This window comes from Pelodiscus sinensis, chromosome 13 (genome assembly GCF_052426305.1).
Source record: "Pelodiscus sinensis isolate ZL-2025 chromosome 13, ASM5242630v1, whole genome shotgun sequence".
NCBI classification, from domain to species: Eukaryota; Metazoa; Chordata; order Testudines; family Trionychidae; genus Pelodiscus; species Pelodiscus sinensis.
In genome coordinates, this window is record NC_143064.1 from 16,051,437 (window position 1) to 16,075,073 (window position 23,637).

The following is a 23,637-nucleotide window of genomic DNA, read 5'->3' on the forward strand; positions in this document are numbered from 1 at the left end:
TTAAAGATGGAAACATGGAGCTTCGTGCATGTATCCAGGGAGGCTATACCCACAGATGTTTAAGATCTCATTTGAACCATTGCATTACATGCAGGGGGAAACAGACCTATTAAATTTTTCTTCTCAAGTACAGTAAGAACCATTGCAACAAAGGACTAAGGAAGCTTCTTTTAGTAAACTAATAGTAACTACCCCTACCAATCAATATGTTTGATTATAGCATGTATACAGAGTAAAGCATGTTTCAGTCGGATATATCTGTCTGAATTCTTGCTGTATAATCTCTTGTGAAGTAATGTAAACTTTTGCTACAAGAGGAGTCTGAACTACTCTTTGTAGGTGGTGAGATCTAAGAATGTTGAAATGTTGCATAGGATGGAAGAAAAATAAGCCTTAAGTTCAAGCATTTAGCAATAAAAACAGTGTAAGTGGTGTTAGTGACCTTCTGAGTCTGAACCCTCATACACTTCAGGCACATGGCTTTTGTAGAGGATGACACATAAATCAGCATGAACTCACAAATATATTTTTGGCACACTATGCTTTTAACAAAGCAGTGAAATGACTGCTTTTATAGTGGCATGTTTTGGGGAAGCCATTAATGTTGTTTTCTTGAAGGCTCTTCACCTTTGGAAAGTGCCATTAAAGGTGATAAAGTGGTTGGAATAGAAATGTGTCTCCTCCCCTCCATCTCCCTGTTGCTGGTTTGCTTCCATGGATAATACTCTTTAGCCATGAAATTAGCCCAATCCAAAAAAGCTCACTGATTTCAGTGTTTCTGAGAAGGACGGCCTTTTTCATTCCTTGTAGCAAATTTCAATCATGATCCGGAGAGTAGTTATTGCCTATCTCTTTTCCAGAAGGTCAACAATGACTTTTTTTTCTTATTCCTTTGTTATTCTTCCTCCTTGTCCTACTGTGGGAAAGAGAAATCTGGACAAAAGGTGCTCTTTCTCTTTTAACATTTGCCTTTGTTTTTTCCGTTTTCCCCTTTTCTGTCCCTCTCACTCATTCTATTTATGCTGTTGGAAAGAAAATGCTATCTACTTACTTTGTAATCCCTTTGGTACAGGGACCATCTTTTTGTTCTGTTTGTACAGTTTTGAGAACACTGTGAACTTGGTCCAGAAGATCCCAGTGATTCCTTTCCTGGGTCTCAAGTCTGCAAAACAAAGTGAAAAGACTCCTGTTGACATCAAAGGTGTATTGGATCGGGCCCCATTGCATCTGAATGTGCCCTGCTTTTCTTCATTATTTCCTTGGGCCACAGCATAAGTTCTCTAGTTTCAGACTCTTCACTATGGTAGCTTGTACCTTCTGTGTATATGTTAATATATAACTTTCTATGTACAAATTAAAACTTTGATCTATAAGGAACTGCATAAATCAGAGGGTCTCAAAATTCTTTGGAGGGAGACCCTCTCCTGACATCAAAAATTACTGCTCAGCCCCGGGAGGCAGAACTGAAGCCTGAGCCATACTACCCGGTGTGAGGGTAGGGGAGCCTCAGTGGTACCCTGGGTGGCAGGGGCAAAGTTATGTTCAAGGGCTTCAATTCCAAGCAGTGGGGTGGGAGCTGTAAACTGTGCCCTGCCATGCAGACCTGAAGCCCTGGAGCTTTGGTCCTGTGTAGTGGGGCTTACGGCCTGATAGCCAGCAAGTCTAATACCAACCCTGGCGACTCCATTAAAATGGGGTTGACACACACTTTGGCATTCCCACGCATAATCTGAGAAGAGCTGACAGAAATCCTGCCCTCTGATTAGAGATGTGAAAAATTTCCCTTATAGCTTCCAAGGCTGTATATGTGAAGAGAAAACATCTGTATTACTTACTGAATTTGCCAGGATGTAACCTTACCAGCCTATTGGTGAATATTTTTGTATTGCCAATCACTTTGTTGAATTGCTCTGATAATTCCTGTCATTTAGAGCTTTACCCATTTGGGTGTCTCTTATATCTTTCAATGGGCCATATCTTAAATGATTATTATATCCAACTTTATTTGTGGCATATAGGAATCTCTGTCATGGACCAGGATCGCCCTGTACAAACTCATGACTGTCTTTGCTCCAGAGAGCTCCCAGTCTTTTTATTAAGATAAAAACCAGGTGGCTACAGACAGAACAAGACAGTTTCAGGAAATAGCTTCTTATTTTGGGCTGTCAGGCAAATAATTTTCCATAGTTTAATTTAAGATGGAATTAAAATATTTGGGTTTGTTTTTGTGTTTTTATTTATTTATTTATTTATTTATTATTATGATCAAAGCTTTGTTTGGTACACAATCCAGATTTGGTCTTTCATTTGAGAACAGTATCTCATGGAAGAGAAAATGTCTCATTAAAAGCAAAAATGATATATAGCATCTATTAATCAATGGGATGGAAATGCTCTATGCCCTGAACTCAAAGTGTTGAAATGTATCTCTTAAGGATCAATATTGTTTCCAAGTAACTAAAGTAAAATCAATACCAGACATAGACTTCATTTTGGTTACAAATCATTAAGTTCCAGTGTTTGGTGAACTTATAACTACAAACAAAGCTCTCTCTAACTGGCTTTAAAGAATAAAATTTACTCCGTTAACCCCTTTAAGTTTTACTGTTTTATATACAGCATATGTTTCTAGCAAAGCTTCGTTCCTTGAAGAGCTATTGCTGTGGTTCCTACTGTGAACCATTACGCAGAAAAAGGTGTAGGCAGCATTCTGCTCCAAAGTACATCTCCTTAATATATTATTGAGGGCAACAAGCTGCCTTTTGAGCTACGGGTGTTGTAGTAAGGGGAAAGGAGGAGCACACCAGGGACAACTTCTGCTGTGCAGAAAAGTGCTAACAGAAGTGCGTTGCTGACATGATGCCCCACTGGAGTGTGGTCTGCTGCCCAGCGCCTATCTTGCTAGCTTATTGATTGTGAGCAGGATCCAGGATCTTGTGCTGCTTTGCTGTTCCGCTCTGCTGGATATGGTGAACTGGAGCCAATGGGAGCCACGAGGGTCTGTAGCTATGGACCCTTTAGGTAAACAAAGTGGTGTGGGTCCACTAGCAGCTTTCCCAAAGTGGGTCTAGGGAACACCCTGAGAAACACTGCTCTACTTTATTGTAGCAGAGCTGAATCTAAGCACGTTTGTGAGACAGTGGCTTTGTGGGTGGCCTATGGTACATTGCAGCTACATAATTTCCAGTAGTTTGTTATTTTTTTAACTCAGTGGCTGCCCTGGAATACTATCTGCTATATTTTAAATAATTCCACACCCTGAGCACCTGTTCAGCACTGGAGATGCACAAAAATAATGGGCTCCCTTTTCTTGCACTCAAGATAATCTCATCTGAAGAAGTGGGTTTTGCCCACAAAAGCTCATGATACTATTTTTGTTGGTCTCTAAGGTGCCACAGGACTACTAATTTTTTAAGTAGTTACCTTTAAAGTTACAGACTAACTCGGCTACCCTTCTGAGATCTTTACAAAAAGTAAAGGGTCCATTATGAAACTATCATCATAAACGAGGACCTGAACAACATTCCTCCCATTTACAGTTGTTGAAAATGTACTTCGTATTCTTGTTTTTCTTTAGCTGATGCATATGGAAATAAGGTGCTGCTGTTTCATTCTAGCTTGGTTAATTTTTCCTGGGAGTTGGTATTGTTTTTTACTTCATTATTTTTTTTTTCAGACTAAGTTACTGAGCAAAGAGAAATTAAAAACAGGCTGCAGAATTTTCAGTTTCCTGCTGCTGGTTTCTCTAATGTCTGACAGAGACTTGGACTTCAAGGTACAAAGGAGTTCTGTAGGCCTGGAACATAAATACCTTTTCATTTTTATAGTTATGCAATATTTTGTTCTGTGCTTGTCTCCTGACATGAACCTCCCAGCTCCTCAATAGAGTGCCCATTCCTGTTTTTTTTTTTTTTTTAAATCTCTGAACAACTCAGGAGACAATTCACAGCTGCCACCAAGCTGGTATGTCAGCTGTGCAATTAAAATGCCAGCACAAAACCAGATCCAATACTGAGAGTAACCGAGACTTAAAATTGTGAATGTAAATTTGACAAACCTGTTGAAAGAAGAGAGACTGCAAGAAAATTTCATGAAGCCAAGGAGATGATTATTAGCCCTGAGTGAAAATGGTAATTTGAGAGTGTTCTTGTAAATGAAACCTGATGATTTGATTTGCTGTTATCACATCCCCTTTCACTCATGTATTTGTGGACATCTAGTTGAGGTAATTTTTATTCACAAGAAAAAACATGCAAGACAAACCTCCGTTAATACTCATATGTTTGTGAGGGTATACACACACCAGAAGAACTCATCAAGCTCTTCCAAAAGCTTTCCTCCATTTGCCCCAAAAGCCCCAACCAACCAACCAATTTGTTATAAACAATTACATGCAAATCACAACCTGCCTGTGGACAATTTGCAAACATAAAAAGAAGACCTTTTTACAAACTGTTGTTAATTTAAGGAGGAAACAAATCATGTAATTAAAGTCATCTTTCAGTGTAGCAGTTGAGTAGATGTGGCAAACAGTTTGTGAACAAGCCATAGGCCAAACTTTTTAAATAAAGCGATTTGAATAATTACTAATGTGTAAAAATAATGGATACATGAATCTGTGACCCTTATGTTTTTATATAGCATCTCTTGTGGCACCAGAGAAAGAGAGAGAGAGATGTATTGTGAACAGAAAAAAGGGGAAAGTAACTTGACAAAATTTCTACAAATAGTTCGACCAGTTAAAACATATTATTGACTTTGTGTGCAGAGCTTACGGAAGTGTACGTACAATGCAATTCACTGTGAGCAATAAACTGTTTCTCTCTCTCTCTCTCTCTTTATGAAGAGTTGTACATTCTTCTGGTCAGTTTTTCTCTATTCTTTTTTACCTTAAATGTTGCTTATTCAAAAAGAATTTTATTTCCTTTCTCCCTCTCTTTCATTAATGTAAATGTTATGGGAGGTCATGTTTAAAAAATGATGCCTGATCATAATTTTTAGCACAAGAGGTAATGATTAATCAACCTTGTCTCCTTCATACAGCTTACTGAAGAATTATTTACATTTAAATACTCTGAAATGATAAACTAAATCATTAGCTCCCACGGATTGAAAATGCAGATAACTCTCTTCATTACAGAGAGAGAGAGAGAGAGAAAGCTTTTTCTCTTATGAGTCATTATTCCTCAGAATAAAGACAGTCTAGGCTTTTTTGTGGGTGGCTGGGTCTAACTTTTTCAGGCTTATAATCTTAAAATACTACCCTTTTGTTTATAAGAAACACTCAAGCTGCTACTGATTTGGTTGTTAGAAATGTCATAGAATCATAGAACACTAGAACTGAAACAGGTCATTGAATCCAGTCCCCTGCCCTCACGGAAGGACCATCCCTGATAGGTGTCTATCTAACCTGCATTTAAATATCTCCAGAGATGGAGAATCCACAACCTCCCTCAGCAATTTATTCCAGTGTTTATCCACTCTGGGTATGTCTACACTACCACCCTAATTCAAACTAGGGTGGTTAATGTAGTCAATCGAAGTTGCAAATGAAGTTGCAAATGATTTAAATATCCCAGGCTTCATTTGCATCTTGCCGGGCGCCGCCATTTTTAAATCCCCAGTAGTGCGGACTCCGTGCCCATGGCTACACGCGGCACGGAGTAGATAGTTTGAATTAGGCTTTCTAATTCGAACTACCGTTACTCTTCGTGGAACGGTGTAGAAAGCCTAATTCGAACTACCTACTCCGTGCCACGTGTAGCCGCGGGCATGGAGTCTGAACTACCGGGGATTTAAAAATGGCGGCGCCCGGCAAGATACAAATGAAGCCCGGGATATTTAAATCCCGGGCTTCATTTGCAACTTCGATTGACTACATTAACCACCCTAGTTCGAACTACGGTGGTAATGTAGACATACCCTCTGATAGTGAGCAATTTTTTCCTAATGTCCAGCCTAAACCTCCCTTGCTGCAGTTTAAGCCCATTGCTTCTTGTCCTATCCTCTGAAACCAAAGAGAACAATTTTTCTTTCTCCTCCTTGTGACACTCTTTTAGATCCCTGAAAAAATCCTATCATGTCCCTTCTCAGTCTTCTCCTTTCCAAACTAAACAAGCCCAAGTCTTTTAGTCATGTTCTCTAGACCTTTAATCATTCTTGCTGCTCTTCTCTGGACCTTCTCCAGTTTCTCCACATCTTTTTTCAAATGTTGTGCCCAGAACTGGACACAATACTTCAATGGAGGCCTGATCAGCGCAGAGTAGAGTGGAAGAATGATTTCTCGTGTCTTGCTCCTATTAATGCATCCCAGAATCATGTTTGCTTTCTTTGCAACAGCGGCACACTGTTGACTCATACTTAGCTTGTGGTCCATTATGACCCCTAGATCCCTTTCTGCCGTACATTTTCCTAGACAGTCGCTTCTCATTCTGTATGTGTGAAATGGATTGTTCCTTCCTAACTGGAGTACTTTGCATTTGTCCTTATTAAAATTCATTCCTATTTACCTCAGACCATTTTTCCAGTTTGTCCAGATCATTTTGAATTTTGACACTATCCTCCAAAGCAGTTGCAACCCCTCCCAGCTTGGTATCATCTGCAAACTTAATAAGCGTACTTTCTATACCAATATCTAAATAGTTGATGAAGATATTGAACAGAACCCGTCCCAAAACAGACCCACTTGTTATGCCTTTCCAATAGGATTGTGAACTGTTAATAACTACTCTCTGAGAACGGTTATCCAGCCAGTTATGCACCCACCTTATAGTAGCCCCATTTAAGTTGTATTTGTCTAGTTTATCGATAAGAAGATCATAAGAGACCGTATCAAATGCCTTACTAAAATCTAGGTATACCACATCCACCACTTCTCCCTTATCCACAAGACTTGTTATCCTATCAAAGAAAGCTATCAGATTGGTTTGACATGATTTGTTCTTTACAAATCCTCCATGCTGGCTATTACCTATCACCCTATTGTCTTCCAGGTGTTTGCAGATGTCCTAGAGGAGAATAATTTTGGCGAAAAGTGAGTAATTCTACCCTTGTATTATTGTGTGCCTTTTTAAAATAAAGGTTATCATTTCATTTAGAATGTAATTGCCTATTCAAAGCGTTTCTAAACCCTTTGCATTGCATATGAGTAGGCCAATGTCTGCGCTGGCAGTCACTAGTTACAGGTCAATAATCATTCCCCCTCACATAGAAACTTGTTTTACAAAGAGAGAAAGTTCAGTTTTCTTCTGTTGTTTAACAAATGAGTTCTGTGTCCTTAATGACCAGCCATAGTCCAAAGGCGCAAACACTGTAACATTTAGAGGGTCAGCAACTCCTCTGCTGCAGTGAATATGTTGCTGGTTCTACATCTATTTCACCATGAAGTTTGGAAGTCCTCCTTCTCCTTGCTAAGGCTGCCTTCATTTCCCATATATTACACTCTCTTGTTGCTCCCTTTGGAGTTCCATCCTTCAAAGGGCTGAGTGCTCTGGCTTGATCCAGCAAATCATTTCAGCACATTTCTTCCCATTAAGCACGCTGAAAGTCTCAGTGAAGTCAATGCTTTGATTGCTACAATGGGCTTACTTAGCTAGTCACACTCTTAAAGTTTCTGCTTCAGTGCTATGTTGGGTTGGGGCTTGAGAGCTCTGTACCTTGTTGGCTTCAGTTCATAGACTTCTTCTGCACCCAAATCTGGGTTGTTTTTCCTGCTGCTTCCTTCCCTGAGCAGATTATCTCTCATCTCTTGTCCACTGTGCATTCTCAATCTCTCCTGTAATACCAGCTTTTCCCTGACTCCCATACTTGTGAGCTCTACTCTGCTTTAAACTATCAGAATATGATTTGCTTACTCTAAAATGACTAATTTCTCTTACTTGGTCCGTCCCTTGTCTTTGCCTTACTCCATGATTTGTCTGTTATCTCCACGTTCTCTATTTACCTCATTTAGGATTGTAGGCTTTTGGGGGCAGGGACCTCATTTCTTTTAATTCTGCAAAGGGTCCTAGAAAGTTAGCGTTGCTTTTTGCAGAGTCTGACCCCAGCATTGCACTAACCTTTGCATGAGCTTAAGTTTGTGCACCAGTCATAAAGTTTGTTTATTTAGCAGTTCCATTGGAAAAGCTGTTTATTAATATTGTTCAATAATAAAAAAACTTGGAAGAGTTCAACAGAAGAAAGTTTTAATAATTGATTTTTGGTAACAAATCACTCGAGGTCTGTTTTTATGAGGGTAATTTAATGTTGCTAGGATCCCTTACCAGGACCAAATCCTTGTATCTCAGAATTGACAATTATCCGTATTATATCCTTCACGTTGCAGTGGGTATGTTTAATGTACCACACTCGCACCTCCCTCTGCACACAGTTTTCAGTTCTGAATTTCATTTTGGAACTATTTGACTCTCTTGTGACTTGAATATTAGATTCTATAATATAATCTTTCCCTAAGGTACAGTACAAGACACCTACACATGGAATTTAAGGAAAAGGTGATAAATAGCCTGTGATAAAATCTGAAACTGAAGGTGATAGGTGAGTACAAATTCCATATTGCATTTCAAACAAAGAGAAATTATTCAAAAACGTTTATTCGTTGTGTCTCCTTTGAGCCAAAAGGTACCCATTAACTAGGACATGCTGTCAGTTGTGAGCTCTTTTTACTGTCAATAACTGTCATATAAGATACATTAGTTCTCTTGCAGACACTTACCCCAGGAATTTTATTCATACTACAGTTGTAGGTAGCACTATTATGAGAGAACACGCCTGGGCCACCTATTAAATAACACACATCTTCTTTAATACAATCGTTATCACTTTCATGATCCGGTGAAGTAAATGACCAATCCAGTGAAGTAAATGACAAGAAAAAGTGCAGCCATCTTGTCTGTAAGAGAAAGTAAGTTCTTGTAGGAATGGGATTGCATTGTATGGACCCAAATACACAAAAAAGGTACAGAAAAGCTTTAAATGTAAACTGAACCAGTGTCCATACCTGAATTCTAAACAGGGAGCAGGTTTGAATTGATCCTGACTTTAAATTGGATTAAGCTGAACACATTTTAGAAAAGCTTACATTTTGTGGAATCATATTATTGTGATATGAGGAATTTTAATACCTAGTAGCATTGATCTATGATGCTGGAAATTCAAAATGTTTATGTGGAAGTTCACATTTTAGCTGACAGATTCTTCCTAGCCTTTGTCTGAGTTTGAATGTAAGATTTCCTGAAAACTGATATGAGGTTTGTTCAAAACTAGCTAAAAATAAGTAAGTTAAATGAAAGGTGAAAAAAATCTCTTATCACTTATCTTATTTTAAACTTAAGGATTATTTTCTTTTTCATGCTACCTCAGAAAGGGACAGAAAACATGCATATTTTGCTCTCCCTTTTCCTAGCCTATCCTTTCAAAATCAATTTTTTTACCTGTGTTGTAGGAGAAGTGATGCAATCATAAAAATCAGGCCAATTTTTCCCAGTACATGTAATTCCTGCTAAATGATTTAAAACTGGAGATTAACCTGTTTTTAAAAGTACTAACTAATAAAGACAAGGAATGATATAAGAAAGAGGGCATCTTGAATCTTACAGGAGAAATCAGACACAAGTTAGCATCTAAGAAATATATATTTTTAAGAGTCGTGGTAACAATCTAAACAAATGGGTTTTTTCAAGCATGATTTGGTGTTGAATGTGCACACACAAAACAAGTTTCTTCAGTGATGAGAAGAATTCTCATCTTCCTAATCCTTTCTGCCATATTGGCTTGGTTGGAGCTAAGGATGTGTAACAGTGTGGTGTGGATGACATTCTCTTAACAGTACTTTTTCTGGTTTTTTAATATTTTTTATTTTGTGTGTGTTGTGCCTATTTCCTGGAGCACACAGATTTCAATTTTTGGCTTCTAGTTTCCATAGTTTGGAAGAGGATGAGGCAATACTAAGCAAACCTAACTCCCCTTTAACAAAGTTTTTATTAGTGATACTATAATATGGTTAGAGGTTAAAGCACTCTGAGCATTTTTGTTGTTAATCCTTAAAAAAATAACGTTCTTGTTCGAGGTTACATTTTATATCATTCTGAATCTGTTTTAATTGTCCTTAAATGGCCAGATTTACTAGACTTTCTCACACCAACAGTTCTGAATAAGTAAAGCAGACTATTCAGGTGAGTTATGCAAGAATGGTTTGCCATCTATTGGATCTAGGTAGGGATGGATTTGGGCAAAAGTAAAGTAATGTCTGTTTTCTGAATATCCTTATCAAAATAGAAGATGCCCCCCTGAGGTCTACCTTACATAATGCAAGGCTATGTTTGCAGTTCTAAATGGCTTATTTTATCGGAAATAATGGTAACCATAGTGAGAAGATTCTCTGTTGGGGTAAAGCAACAGGTCTGGCCCAGTTTCAGCAGTAAGAAAATGTTGATAGAGAGCCTTGCACACGAGCTTCTACAGGAGTGAGAAGCCACTAGCTTGGCTTCTAGCAAAGAGATATGCTGCCCTTAAGCATGACACTCGATTAGCATCTCATATATTGAGTCTAATGTAATTATTTATTATGCGTGTGTGTGTTCTTAAGGCACAAAGGGCTATCAGCTGTCTAACTCACATGGATTATATCCTTAATAGTTGGACACCTAACTGCCCCTGAACATCTTTTCCTACAGTCAATCCCTTTTTAGGCCCAGATAATATACGTGACTGTTTGACTTTCTGTGCTGGTAGAGTCCCTATGCTGACTACAATGCTGTGTGAAGAAATATTTGTTATTATTTTTCATGTTATGGACTGTGCACAAAGGAGGGACCAATCATTGTTGTGATTATATTCCCCACACCCTCACATGACTTAATGAAACTTCCTGTGGATTTACTTTTCAGAGTCAAATAAGTGCAGGCGAGGTTGACACCCCTCAGTCTCTTCCTTAAACCCTGCTGGATTTCTTTAAAAAAAAAAAAAGGTAATTGTTTTAGTCTGGGTCCTTTCAATCTTGGCTATACAAGCTTTAATAAAGTATGGTGGACAAGCTGGTAATGGGTTACAGGGGATGGATCACAGTCCTTCTGAAGTAACCTGCAATGACCAATGTCAGAAGACAGGATACTGGGCTAAATGGACCTTTGGACTGACCAAATGTGGCCATTCTTATGTACTTATGACAAAATCAGACATAATTATGCTACACTTCGATTCATAGCCCACTGAAGCCAATGGAAAGACTCCAGCTGACTTAGGATCAGACTGCAAATGGGAGGTTACCATTTTTTTCAGCGTAATGTCCTCCACATTTTGAGAGGATGTTAAGAGACCTTCTATGAAAGCTCTGCTTACACTGCAGAGGGTAATGTAGGGTTCCTAATGAAATTGTCCGATCACATGACTTCCAAATGTGATGTCCTTTGCTGTGGGAGAGCTGGACAGATCCTAAGGTAGACTGTACTGTATTGTTAATTTAAATTACAGTGAAACAAGCTCTTTGGTCTCCAAAATCATTGTGTTTTTCATTGTTTGAAGTCTCTTGTCAGACTCAGCCAGTCTCAGAAAAAGCTTTTAAGTAGCTCTTTGCTTAGTCTTGAGTAGGTAGGCAGGGAGAGAGAGTGAAAAAAGACTACATTCAGAGAATCTATTTTTCTCTTTTTTGTGTGTAGTGTGGGGAAGATCGAAGACTTAGCAATAAAGTTGTTTTTTCTTTGAAGACCAGACAAGGAAGAAAAAAGTCTTGGTCCATGAGTCTGTGAACACATCTGAAACAGTTTTATGTGGAAAAACAGAGGGAGGAGACTAAAGACCGAATCTATTATAATTGTCACACTTCAGTATTTTTCTCTTTTTGAAGATGTAATTTTTCTCCAATAACAACTTTGCCCTCTACAGGACTTTTCATTCAAGATGTCCACATGCTTCCCAAACCTGAATGAAGGAATACAAAATCTCCATAAATACATGTGTTTGACAAACAAAGAAAAAGCAGTTGCCTGTCATAGTGGCTTTTCTTTAGCTGTCTGTAGAAATAACCGGGTTGTGAGGAGTAAGGGAAGTCATCAGGACAGTTTCTCCTATTGGCCTCCCACAGTGGAGACACTTCAGAAATTCAGCCTAAGATACATCAACTCCAGCTACGCTATTCTCGTCGACTTAGGTTGACTTTCTCTGCTAGTGTAAAACTGGCCTTAGTATTTTAAAATTAATGGAGATTGCCTATCTCCTAGAACTGGAAGGGACCTTGAAAGGTCATCAAGTCCAGTCCCCTGCCTTCACAGCAGGACCATGATGTACCATCCCTGACAAATTTTTGCCCCAAATCCCTAAAAGGTCTCCACAAGGATTGAACTCACAACCCTGGGTTTAGCAGGCCAATGCTCAAACCACTGAGCTATCCCTCCCTTTGCTGCTCTGTGTTTATTACTTTCTTTTTATTTCTGTGGAGCTAGATTCTGACCAAAACACCTAAAAGCTTCCCTAAACAAGAGCTTTTAGAGATTTTCAGGCTGAGTCATATCACATCAGCAGTTCCACACACACATTACAATGGTCTACATCATAAAAATAAAACATTTGTGCAATTTCACAGTAGAAATGTTAGTTGCACCTGTATAATACAGAGAACAGGAAGAGAAAAAAGCAATGAGACGTGGGCAAAAATACTGTTTTTCCTAAACTATACCACATGTGTAAAGGGGATTGCTAATGCCAGGTTGATGACAGGTGTGACAGAGGAAAGATTAGAAGTAAAAGGGTGTGCTGGGAGTGGGCAAAGCAGGCTGCTGTTAACGTTGACCCCGTGCTATGAATGCGTGTGCAAGCTGAACTCTGAGGACAGCAGATGACAAAAAGGATTGATGCTTTTAGTGCTATTGCTGAATACTGAGTGTCATTGACAAGAAGAGTGATGAGTTGAATACAAGAAGAATGTGTAGGAAGGTGTTTGTTAGAGAAGATTAAGAATTTAAAAATAGAATACGTTGGGTGTACATATATCACAGAGAAGCAGGGATGTTTGCGGACAAGGGTACTGCAGAGGAATTGGTGCCGTGGGATGAATTGGAGTGCACAATTAGAGGTGGCTGCAAGGAAAGTTTTCAAGATTTAAATCATTTGTTGCTTCTGCATCACTTTTCATTCCTGTAGGACTGTATCTGCCATCCAGAGATCACAGAGCACATTTATAGACATTACTCAAGACATGAAGCACCCTGTGAGAAAGGTAAAGTGTTACCAAAGATCCTTTTCACAGTCCATTGAAAAGCAGCCATGTCTGGTGTAGAATGCTGCAGCTGGTTGACAGCACACAACCATGATACACAATGGTTTAGGATGAGGCGTGAGGAGTACTATATCTGAAAGACTTGACTGGGAATTAAAAGTAGTTAGAATATGTCCTGGACACCAGAATTCGCCCCTCTACTCTCATAAAAAGTGCTTCTGTTGGGTATTAAAGGTCCTGTGTTTGATCTCTGCTGATGATTGGTGGGATTTGTTATGTCCACATGTCTCTTTCTTCCATTTCTTAAAAGAACTAGGGATGTTAAATAGTGGTTAGTAAGCTAATTGAGTAGTCAATGGAATTTCCATCGACTATTTGATTAGTTGATAAGGCGGTTCGCTGTGCCCCAGGCTCTTACTACATTTAAAAGGCAGAGCTGCAGTGGTCTGGGACCGGACATGAGCTGGGGCAGCTCAGTCCCGGCTCTCGACAGGTTCCAGACCACTGCTGCTCTGCCTTTGAAATGTAGTAAGTCATTTGTCTTAGACACCAGATGAGTTAACTAGGGGTCAACGTTAATAGCAGCCTGGCTTGCCCACTCCTAGCACACTTTTTTATTTCTAATCTTTCCTCCGTCACACTGTCACCAACCTGGCATTAGCAAACATCTTTACACATGTGGTATAGTTTAGGAAAAACAGTATTTTTGCCCAGGTCTCATTGCTTTTTTCACTTCTCATTCTCTGGTGGCTCTTACTACATTTAAAAAGCAGAGCCACAGTGGTCTGGGACTGGGTAAAAGCCGGGACCGCTGAGTCCCAGCTTGCGCCTGGTACCTCGCTGAGACTCTGCCTTCTCTGCCCCCCTTAGAGATGGTGACAGGGGGAACTTGTTTTTAAGCTGGCTCCCTCCTGAACTGGCTCCTGCTTCCCACCTTGCTGCCTCTGATACAGAGGCAGCAGGTGAGGGGGAAATAACTAGTTGAGTAGTGACTTGACTACCTGATAACCCTTGGTTTATCGGGTAATCGACTACTCAACTAGTCACTTACAGCTGTAAAAAGAATCACATTTAACTACAATTGAACTGCTGCTTTTCCCTCTGGAATGTGCCTGTATGAACAGTATTTCTGTAAATTTATAAATTGTATTGCAATACTTCAGCATGTATGCAAGTGAAGCATTTCTTTCTACCTGCTACAGACATCACATCAATTCATAAGACACATAAGACATAAGTTCAAAGACTTATCATGTACCTTACACTGCTAGTGTAACCCACACACCTACTGGATGTATTTCACTGTCCCACGTAGGGGCACTAAGACCACTTACAGAGAGAGAGCACGAGTTTGCTCTCTAGCGGTGGTTCTCAAAGTGTGGTCCGTGGACCACTAGTGGTCCATGGCCATCTGGCAGGTGGGCCATGAGCTTGTCTCTACCCTGCAGTGTGGCGCCCGTGCTGGCACTCCATCCCTGTCCCTCCCAAAGTTGGAGCGCCAGCTTCCTGCTACGGGGGAGAGAGGGCCTCATGGTCCAGATCCAGGATGCAGGGAAAGGAAGCAGCTCTCCATGCTGCCACTCCTCCCTCCAGCTGGGGGAACTGCAACATAGGAAACTGTTTGCCTGGAGGTTTTTCCCACTGCTCCTATTGGCCAGAATTACAGCCAATGGGAGCAGCAGGGGATGGTGCCTGAGAAACATGGGAGGCACAGAGTCAGGTAAGCACCCCCTCATATCTCATGTCCAGACCACACACTCTGCTCCTGCACCCTACTTTCTTCCCAGACCTCCTACCCTCAGCCCACTCCTGCACTCATTTTGTCATAGTGGGTGGTTGGCTGGTGGTCCGTGGAAAGGTCTGCATTGTACAGGGTGGGTTTCAGGCCAAAGAGTTTGAGAACCAGCCTGAACTGAGAGCCAGCTGGCTTTTAGCTCAAGTGGCAGAGGCTTATGCATTAAGCTCCAGAGGTCCCAGATTCAGTTCTGCCTATCAGCATTACAGAAACAGCTAAAGAAGATTCTCCAGTGTTGCCTGTGCTTTTGAAGGAATGTTCTGATACTGCTATTCCTGAGATCCTCCTAATGGCTGTGTGTGCAGCATAGTGTCAATCCTGAAACCTTTACTGTGTGTGGCTACAGACTTGTTTCAATGCTACACTTGCTGGGTGAAATTCATCACATTTTTAAGGGCTGGCACAAGGTTTTCTACAACCTGTAAGCACTAATGATGGGACTACATGTGTGGAGACACCAGTTTTCTCCCCTGCTCTGCCTCACCAAGATGTTCTCCTCACCATCTCCATATATGCCAGGGTAGAGGCGGTGTTGGAGGCAGTCCAAGGGCTGACAAGGAATATGAAGGTGCATCCAATGCGGACTGCAAAACTAGGCCAGAAGGGGCTGCTGTTCTAGTCAATATGATGGAGTAGTGACAGTGGAGTGTGGTGGTGAGGAAGAGGTTCTTTCATAGCTCCACACCATGACGCCAGCTTGGACAGTGTTGGATCATGCTTCCCGGACCGCTGAACCTGTCTTCCAAATAATTCTCACATTAGCATATAATTATGTCTGCACTAAAGGTGCTTCTACACTGTACTGCAACTCAAATTGCATATCTTATTTCGATGCTATTTCAAAATAGCTTATTTTGTCATTTTGCGCTGTCTACACAGCACCAAATTTCAGAATAAAGCCCTATTCCGAAACGTCCCTTACTCTTGGTAGAATGAGGTTTACAAGGATGTCTGAATAGCAAGCCTGAAATAACATAGCTCTGGTATCTCAAAATAGCGTTGCAGTGTAGACGTAGCCTTAGACTGTAAACTCATTGGAGCAGAAACCCTGTCTGTTATCTGTCTGTACAGCACCATTGTATATTTATGGTGCTTAGTCAATAATCATGCTGAGTGAGAAGAATTTCATCCAGTTTCCAAACAAGGTTGGGTGGTTATGCATGATCAAAGGTGTTAAACATTTTTTGAAGGATTAATATTTGACACTGATAGCTACACTTGAGCCCTGTTACATACAGCCATATACAGTTCTTCCCTGAAATGCTTAAGATTTTGAAAACCAAGCAGGCAATACTGGGCTGAACAGCTGGACATCAATTCCTCGGCATTAATTCTGTCACAAATCAAATACTTTGGAACAAAGGTCTTGTCACTAATCGTTTTTTTATTATGTAGAAAATGCAAATAATTCAATGCGGCTATTCAGTGTCGTTACAGGAGATGTTTTAAAACAGAATAATTAGCTGCAGTACTAAGTGTTAATGACAATTAGTTTCCATCTACCAGTAAGGGCTCAGCTTGTACCATTGACATTAATTATTCTGTTGTGGCTAATTGACTTGCAAAATCATTAAATGATTCCTTTGTTGCACAATATAATATGCAAAGTGTGTGCTTGATAGAAACACAGCCCTAGTTGTCATCTTATTATCGCTACAGAGAACTTTCTTTATACCAAGACGCTGATTTACTGTGGTGTATGTTCAAAAGAAGAAATTCAGAGTGCAGTAATTTTTGCAAACATTCTCACAATGAATGAAAGCTGATATAGCTAGTGCATTTCCGGCTGTCACTCATGCATTAGCTGTCTCTCTGTAGACTGCGGAAGTAGCTTGTTTTGTTTTGAAACCTGCAAATTGAAAAATCCACATCTGTCCATCCTCATTAAGTCTAAAATGAATATATTCTGAATTACCTCTTTTTAACAAAATCTATTTCAGGCATTTAAATATCTCTCATTATTGTAATTTCTGATGATCTTTAATGTATTTGTCCTCACAACACTGCTGTGAGGTAGGAAAGAAGTATTATCTATGTGAGGAACGGAGACACAGAGAGACTAGGGGTGGATTGCTTACAGGGAGTTAGACTCCAGTTCAAATTATTTCCATGTTAGTCCCTTGGTTTGAGTAAAACTTCCTACAAGATTCTGAAGGCTCAGTTTATCCTGAATACATGCAGTATATTCTTCTCTTGTATTAATATACAACATTGGCAGTATGAGCACTTGACTGTTTTGGGTAGCTTGTTTCTAGAAAGCTACTGACAAATCAGAGAATGGCAGTTGATGAAGAAAATATGTAGATGGAAAGAGGCAGACTTTATTAGGAAAGATGAAGAGTAAAAAATGTTTTAATGTAGGCCAGCAACAATGAAGGGAGTAGAAGGGCATATGCACACAGATATTTTAAGAGTATGTAAAAAGAGCAGGGAAGGGAATTGTTTAGGTTGGAGAGAACGGGCATAACAGAGCACCGGACGAAATTAGGGAATGGGAAACTTCCTGATACAATAAAATTAGATTAGCAGAGTGCTATTAAATGTACTTCAAAGGATAATCCTACATTGGGGAATAGGTGGTCTAGTAAATTTTCCATCTCTAATAATTTCTGTAATCCTTTGGTGCTGGAACTCCCAGATGAATTACAGCACAAAGTCTGGCACAGTCAGGATAAATTGTCTTGGCTCATCAGAAATGTCCAAAGGAGCATGACAAATGGCTTCAGGAGGCAAAGGTGAAAGGTTAGGGGAATGCCCGTGCATTTGGGATGCTCAGGAGCTAAGGGGGGTGGAAAGGAAGAGGGCAAGAAGGGAAAATAAGTGTCTGTAAGAATATGAGAGAAAGGGCTTAGAGTGGAAAATCGGAGCTCTAGGGAAGGGGTGAATAGGATAGCGAAAATTTTAATCACTGGAAGAAAGTATCTGAAAGTGCACAGAAAAATGCCAGGTAGATAGAGACTCAGACTTAGTTCGATGCAGGTACCACCTCTGAATGTCAGCACAGAGAATGTCCTTTGGAGAGCTTGGAGTGGAAAGGGAGAGAATCAGAGAGAAAGAGAGTTTACATTCCTTTTAAGCAGCATTAAGGACCCACAAAAGAGATAGTGGAGAACATAAGACCAAAAGAACGGCCTTACTGGGTCAGACCAAAGGTCCATCCAGCCCAGTGTCCTGTCTGCTGACAGTGGCCAATGACAGATGCCCCAGAGGGAGTGAACAGAACAGGGAATCTTCAAGCAATCCCTCTCCCATCACCCATTCCCAGCCTCCGACAGAGGCTAGGGACACCATTCCTACCCATCCTGGCTAATAGCCATTGATGGACCTAACCTCCATGAATGTATCTAGTTCTTTCTTACACCCTGTTAAAGTCCTGGTCTTCACAGCATCCTCAGGCAAGAAGTTCCACAGGCTGACTGTGTGCTGTGTGAAGAAAAACTTCCTTTTGTTTTAAATCTGCTACCTATTAATTTCATTTGGTACCCTCCTCTCCCCCCCCCCCCCCCCCGGTTCTTATGTTATGGGAACAAGTAAATAACTTTTCCTTATTCACTTTTTGCGCACCAGTCATCATTTTATAGACCTCTACCATATCATATATAGACACCCTTAGTCTCCTCTTTTCTAAGCTGAAAAGTCCAAGTCTTTTTAATCTCTCTACATATGGTACCCGTTCCATACTCCTAACAATTTTTGTTGCTCTTTTCTAAACCTTTTTCCAATGCCAATATATCTTTTTTGAGATGAAGTGCCCACTTCTGTACACAGTATTCAAGATGTGGGTGTACCTTTTATATAGAGGACTAACCATCTATTGGTCAATCCAATGCTGGGTCTCTTTCTAGCTGAAGTGTTAAGAGACCTCACATTTTATATCTCTTTCACATCAGAAAGTTATGAAATGCATCTATTTTATTGTGGGGAGGGAGCTCCTTAATTGCATTCCAGGTAGCTTCCACCAAACTTCATGGCTAAGTCTACACTGGCAGCTTTTTGTGCAAGAACACATGTTCTTGCGCAAAAATTTGACTGCTGTCTATACTGCACACGCGTTCTTGCGCAAGTAAATTTACAGTATAGTGTTGTAAAACAGGGCTTCTTCTGGAAGAGTTATTCCTCTCCCCATGAGGAATAAGCCCTCTTGTGCAAGAGCTCTTCCACAAGAGGGCAGTGTAGACAGGCAACATGAATTTCTTGCGCAAGAAGCCCCTCTGCTTAAAATGGCCATCAGAGCTTTCTTGCGCAAGAAAGCATCCACACTGCCATGGATGCGCTTGCGCAAAACCACATCTCTTGTGCAAAAGCACATGCCAGTGTGGATACGCTCTTGTGGAAGACTTTTTGCACAAGAACTCTTCTGCAAAAGAGTTCTTGTGCAAGAAGCCGCCAGTGTAGACGTAGCCATGTGTGTTTAACAGTGGTCTACAATACACTGTACTTTCCTTTTGAGGAAAAATGGACCAGATCTTCATTTGGTGCAAACTGAAATCACTGGCAAGAAGTAGATTTACACCAGCTGAGGATCCAGTCCTGTGTCTGTAAAGGCCTTGTGGAATGATTAAAGCTGTCTGAATACCTTCCCTGTTCCTGTCTTCTCAGAAGAGCTTGTGTGGCTGGCTGGACATTTGGAACGTGGTTCTCCCCACATTATATCCAGGGACTTGTCTGAGTGAGGGTACGTCTACACTGCAGCGTTTTTCTGGAATAACGTCTGCTATTCCGGAAAAACAATAGTAGCATCCACACTGCAATTGCATTCTTTCTACAGAAAGTCGAAATAACAGAGGGCCTGTTCCAGCAGTGGTAAATCTCATTCTACAAGGAATAAGACTTTTTCTGAAACAGCTTTTTTGGAAAACGGTGTGTGGATTCAGGGGGGGGAGCTCTTTTGAAAAAAGAGGCTTCTAGGAAATAACACAGGTGCCCTTCTGGCCACTCTCTCCACACTCATCACAACTCTATAGTTCCTGTCTCCTGGCAGCTCTTAAAGACACTGGGGGCAGGGCTTGTGGCAGGAAGTCGGCCCAGAGAGCTGCCACACACTGTGCAGCTGCCAGTGTCACACATCTAAGTACCCATGTCCCAGCCACAGGCCCCCCAAGAACCCAGTGGCCCTCCCAGAGAGCATGCACAGGGCTCCCAGGAGCCTACCAGGGACTGGAAAAGGCATGCGCTGTCCTGGTTTGGGGCAGAGATCCTGGCCCTCCTGGAGGTATGGGACAAGGAGGAGACCCTCCAGGATCTCCTGTCCAGAAGTGCAATGCCGATATATAAGGCCGGATGGCTGACAGCCTGGTCACAAGAGGCCACCACAGAACTCTGGAGTAGGTCTGCAGCAAGGTGAAGGGCTATGCCTTGGCGAGGGAGCACAGATCTCGTTCCAGGGCAGGACTCACTCCTGCCCCTACTATGAAGAATTGCACCACATCCTGGGGGTGGGGGGTTGGTGCAGCCTCTTCCATACCCCTGGTAGTGGACTCAGGGCTAGAAATGCCTGTTGTTGCCGTCTGGGGGTCCCAGCCCACAACAAGGAGGAGGAAGACAAGGAGCTGGAGGAGGAGGATGAAACGGCCAGCACGATCATGTTAGAGCTAGTACCCCAGGGCCTGGATGTCTCCCAGGCATCCTCTGAGGCTGAGGAGGGATCATCAGGCGAGTGCTTTTAGTTTTTCACACACACAGGGTGGGAGTTTCAGGCGCTGAGGGGCCATGGTGCAAGCGTGGCTCAGTCTTCTCGGCCTGTCCTTTGCCCTGCAGTCTGTGCAGGTGGATGCACATGCAGTGCCAGTAGGCAGTCCTGGAGCGCCCATGGGCTTTTGCTCACAGGCTCTGAGGAGGCCAGATACATTTCTGACCCCTGGGGGATGGGGGGGGATGCCTTCCCACCACCAGCCACCGCTGGAAGGAGGCTGGGGACAAGGGCACATGCACGCCCACACACAGACTCTGGAGTGCCGCACATGGGCATGCCTGCATGCTCGAGGCACCCCTTCACCCCCCAGGACAGCACTGCCAGGCGCAGGTGTGTGCGTGGCCCCGATGGAAGGCAAAGCTGCTTGAGGCCCCTCTTTCACCCCCTGGGGACCTCTGGGCCTCTGTGAGGCAGGGCCCACTGTCCAGGCCACACATGATCTTTTTCCCAGGACATCACCAGCCTCTGACTGGGGAACTGTTGTTCTCAGCTCGTTGATAAGGGCAAGGCCTCAGACACAGTGTCTCCAGGGATGAATGACCAGCTCTCTTTATTCTCCCCAGCCAGACCAGCCGTGGCTGTGGGGCGATCACCTCCACCCTAGCTAGCCGCCCGACCCTGGGGGAGCCGTAGGCGTCGGAGGGTCAATGAGGACCTGATGAAGGAGCACATGTCCATCCACCGGAACATGCACCAGACACCGGACCAGAAGGTCCAGGACGATGCACAGGGGTGGGCCCAGTTGTGGACTGAACTGCTGCAGCAGGGCCGCAACATGTGTACTACCATCTGGGAGATGATGATGTACCCAGCACCAGTCCTAGTCCCTGTTCCAGCCCCTGCCATGCCAACCTCTGCCTCTCTCCCATGCCTGACCCCGCTCCAGCCCCCTCCCCCCCTACCTATGCCCCTGTTCTCCCAGGAGCCCTCCATTCCCGAGGTTGCTGAGGTCACCAGACACGAGGTAGAACAAGCACCTGAACCACGTGCCAGTCTCAGCCCCAGCTCTGAGCCTTTCCTCCCTTCTCCAAGATTCTCAGCCCCTCCCTCTTCCCATATACAGCTCATTTCGCCTTCTCCCTAGATGCTTTTATCACAAATAAAAAACCAAACATCTTTTAAAAAAAAAAAAAAAAACCCCAAACCAAACCAAAACAAAAACAGTTGTTTTTATTGGGTCTGCAGATAAGGAGGTTTGTAGGGGGGAAGGGAGGGGTTGTTGTGAGAAAGGCAGAGAGAGGGGCAAGGCACAGGGATGCTGCAGAGAAACTCTCCCTCAGGCCTCCTGGATGCGCACCCCCACCTGATGGGCCGGGTGGATGGCAGCTGTGCATGGCTGCTTGAAGGTCCGTCTCTCCCATCCAGCCTCTGCCCCCCACCCCAAAAGGAAGGCCTCCCCCTTCCTCTCAACAATGTGGAGAACACAACAGGCCGACACCACCTGGGGGATGCTGTGCTTCCCCACGTCGAGGTGAGTCAGGAGGCACCTGAACCGCACCTTCAAGTTCCCGAAGGTGCATTCAGCCTGCCCAGGCGGGCATTGAAGTGGTCCCTGCTTGGATACAGGTGGCCAATGTACAGCTTCATCAGCCATGGCATGAGGAGGTAGGCCTTGTCCCCCACAATGCACAGTGGCATCTCAAACATGATGTTACACTGGGGGGAGAATGTGCCAGCCTCCAGCTTTTGGTAGAGGCTGGACTCGTGGAAGATGAGGGCGTGATGCGCCTTCCCTGACCAGCCCACAAAAATGTCTGAGAACTGTACGCGGTGGTCGACCAGGGCCTGCAGGACCATCGAAAAGTGTCTCTTTCTGTTACTATAGTGGGTGGCCTGGTGGTCCTTGCACGGATGGGGATTTGGGTTCCATTTATCACCCCCACACACACAGTTGGGGAAGCCCAGGGTGGCAAATCCAGCCACCATAGGGTCCACGTCTCGCAGGCAGTCGGACAGTGTTTATGGTCCTCACCACCTGCAGAAGGAGACAAAGAAACACACAAAACAGAAAATTAAAGGGGGTACCTGAACCCTTGGGAGGTCCCCTCCTCCCCCTCTCCCTCAAACACTCCAGGAACTACGCCCTATGAGCCCCCCCAACCTCCACAGGGCTGTGTGAAGGCTTCCCGCACACCACACTTCCAACTCCTGGCATTACGAGCTTCCAGATGGTGATGGTGACCTGCTTCTCCAGGGAGATGGTGAGTCGCATCTAGGTGTCCCGTCTTTGGAGGGCAGGGGCGAGCCAGGCACACAGATCCATGAAGTTGGAAGTTGTGGAGCCACTGCTGGTTGTCCCGCTGTTCCATCACCAGTCAATCCTACCAGTCGGAACTGGTGTCCAGCCTCCGGAACTGTCTCTTCACCATGGGGTGCAGTTGCCAGAGCATTGCTTCCACACACAGGCAGAGGTTCTCAAAGATGAGCTCGGAGCTGAGCTCATGCAGGACCATGAACGCAGCCCACAAAAACTGCTTCAGGACCTGCAGCATGGCCGTGTGGGGCCATCGCATGATCAGAGGCAGCTCCAGCTCCATGACAAGGAGAGCTGTGGTGTCCAAAGGCAGGGCAACCAGACCACGCAGTGGAAATGCTTTGCAGTCCCTCAGAGAGATAGGCCAGCAAGCAGAAGAAGCTGAGAAACAGCTGTCTAGGGGGGTCCCTTTAAGCACACATCTCAGATAGCCTCAGGCAGCAGCACCCAGAAGCAACTGCTGACCTAATGCCCTGCCTGAACTAGTTCCAGGTGGCCTTAAATGCGAGAGAGTGTACAATCAGTGTGGATTCTATCTTTCGAAATAGCACATCGCTATTTCATTGTGCTTTTTGGGTATGTCTAGACTACATGGCTCCATCGACGGAGCCATGTAGTCTAGACGTACCCTTTGTGTGTGGACACTCTATTTTGAAATAAGCTTTTCCAGAAGATCTCTTTTGGGA